We start from the raw sequence: 2,823 nt of genomic DNA on the forward strand, positions 1-2,823 counted from the left end.
TTCGGGGCTTCTTCCCTTTCCATATAAAGTTAATGATTAGTTTTTCCATCTCTTTGAAGAATGTTGTTGGTATCTGGATTGGGATTGCGTTGTATACGTCTTTCTTTTGAGGCATCTCCAGGTGGACTGGAATCTCCAACCTTTTGGTTAGCAGCTAAAGATATTAACCATTCGCACCACCCAGGGATTCCTTCCAGCCTGTCTCTACCTCACTGTCAACACACTACTGACCACCTAGCTACTCAAGACAACCATTGTACCCCCAACCCCTAGCATGGTGCCCGATACACTCACAGATGTTGCAAATAATTGAGTTAACGAATTAACTAATGAATTACTTTTAGAGGTGGAAGCATGTCCAGAGATTACATTTCGATTAAGAAAAACTGACAACATGTTAATTCTCTTTTTATAGAGGACTGGGCGTCATGCTGGGAGGGTGCTGACCCAGGGCCACCTCAGCTGAGAAAGGAGAATCCCACCTCCTGGGAAGGCTCGTTGGGTTTCGTTACTTCATACTCCGCAGTCACCTGTATCACTGACTTCCAAAGGCTCTCATGACATTATTTTGTTAACCATTTATTTAAACGTCTAAACAAATGTCTGCAGCTGACTCTATAAACTGCACATTATTGAGGAGGGCATAACTCCAGTGGTAATTTAATTACAGAGCATCAAATTTAATTAGCCAAGCACTGACCTCGTTCCTCTCCTTCAGAGCACTTAGCACAATTACACTTAGTTAATTTTTTGTTGTTATTAATTTAATCTGTGTCCCTGGTTAAACAGTAAAAACCCAGGAAGCAGGTTACATATTCACTTCTTTCTTGTTTAGACAGGTCCCCAGGCCCAGACATTTGTTAACGAATTTAAGCTCCACCTGACTGATGGGCAAAATGAGGATGATGGCAGGGGACTTCTCTCCAAGTAGAGACCTCACCCAGACCCTCCTGCAGGCGTGAAGAACAGCTGAATCAGCCTTTCAGGAAGGTGCCCCAGGAGTCTCAGAGCATCTCACTTGTTTTCAAGTGTCTGAAGAGGTACTTTACCCGCTGCTCCCCAGGTGTGCAGATTCTGCCTTCCTTTCTGTCTTATTTTCCTCTTTTCTTCCCTCCTTTGCCTTTTTCTTACCTTTCTTCCTTAATTTTTCTTTCTCTTTCACTTTCTTTTTTTCCCTCCTTCTATCATTTTCTCTCCCTTTCCTCCACCACTCTCTCTCTGTCTTTCTTTCTGCATTAAGGTCACCTCCTACAATCAGAACTGTTGTTGTTAGCTGGAGTCAAGCCGGCCCCCAACTCATGGTGACCCCATGCACAACAGAGCAAAACACTGCCCAGTCCTGCACCATCTCCATGATCGGTTGCAGATTGGACCACAGTAATCCATAGGGTTTTCATTGGCTGGTTTTTTGGAAGTAGATCATCAGGCCTTTCTTATTAGGCCCTCTCAGTCTGGAAGCTAGGCTGAAACCTGTTCAGCATCACAGCAACACACAAGCCTCCACTGACAGATAGGTAGTGGTTCCACATGAAGTGCCTTGGCTGGGAATCGAACCTAGTTATCCTTCATGGGAGGTGAGAATTCTACCACTGAACCATGAATGTCTCAACTGGAACTAGGCCCTAAATATAAAAAGATGACCAAGACAGGGACCTTGTCTTTGAAAATCTCATAGTTGAAAGTGAAAAGCCAAAGTACCTTCCTCCAATGTCTTCTCATCTGCATTCTCCCCTCACCACCTTGGTGAAGGAGCTTGGGGACCTATTCCAGTTCCAGCTCTACCCCATTGTGTAATCCAAGGGCCTCAGTTTACTCACAGACCCCTAGAGTGTGACCTTCACTTGCCCCCCCCAACTCCTCTCCTCCCCCACAGCCTGGCCTGCCTGCTCCATGAGGAGGGACAACCTGACCTGGGTGAGTGACTTTGTCCTCACTGGCCTCTCCAGGAACTGGCAGGCCCAGGCTGGACTCTTTGTCCTCTTTGGGGCTGCCTACCTGCTGATCCTGCTGGGAAACGGGCTCATCATCCTCCTGATTGGGCTGGATGCACGGCTCCACCTGCCCATGTACTTCTTCCTGGGCCACCTCTTCGTGGTGGACATCTGCTACACCTCCAGCAGGGTCCCCCAGATGCTGGTGCACTTCCTCCAGGAAAAGAAGACCATCTCCTTTGCCCGGTGCAGGGCCCAGCTCTTTTTCTCCCTGGCCCTCGGGGGCACTGAGTTCCTGCTGCTGGCTGCCATGGCCTATGACCGCTATGTGGCCATCTGTGACCCCCTGCGGTACATGGCTGTGATGAGCCCAAGACTCTGCATGGTGCTGGTGGCTGTGTGCTGGCTCGTGGGCCTGGCTAATTCTGCTGTGGAGACAGCCATCGCTATGCACCTGCCCACCTGCGAGCACAACAGTGCTCAACCACGTGGTCTGTGAGACACTGGCGCTGGTCTGCCTGGCCTGTGTGGACATCACCCTGAACCAGGTGGTCATCGTGGCCTCCAGCATCGTGGTGCTGCTGGTGCCCTGCTGCCTGGTGTCGCTCTCTTACACCCACATCATGGCCACCACCCTGCAGATTCCCTCCAGCCAGGGTGCCGCAAGGCCTTTGGGACCTGAGCCTCCCACCTGGCTGTGGTCTTCATGTCCTACTGGATGGCCCTGTTCACCTACCTGTAACCCCGCTCGGCTGTCTTGGCGGAGCAGGACAAGGTGGTGGTGGTCTTCTACGCTGTGGTGACACCCATGCTGAACCCTCTCATCTACAGCCTGCGCAACAAGGATGTAAAGGCCGCCCTGAGCAGGCTCCTTGTTGGGAGCTCTGCATAA

General features: G+C 50.3%; 1 pseudogene; it reads left to right on the forward strand.

Annotated features, from left to right (window-relative positions):
* Positions 1-1,890: 1,890 nt before the first annotated feature.
* Positions 1,891-2,823, forward strand: LOC101356325 (olfactory receptor 2F1-like; annotated as a pseudogene).

Source organism: Trichechus manatus, unplaced genomic scaffold, assembly GCF_000243295.1.
Source record: "Trichechus manatus latirostris isolate Lorelei unplaced genomic scaffold, TriManLat1.0 scaffold00093, whole genome shotgun sequence".
In the NCBI taxonomy this organism is placed as follows: Eukaryota; Metazoa; Chordata; class Mammalia; order Sirenia; family Trichechidae; genus Trichechus; species Trichechus manatus.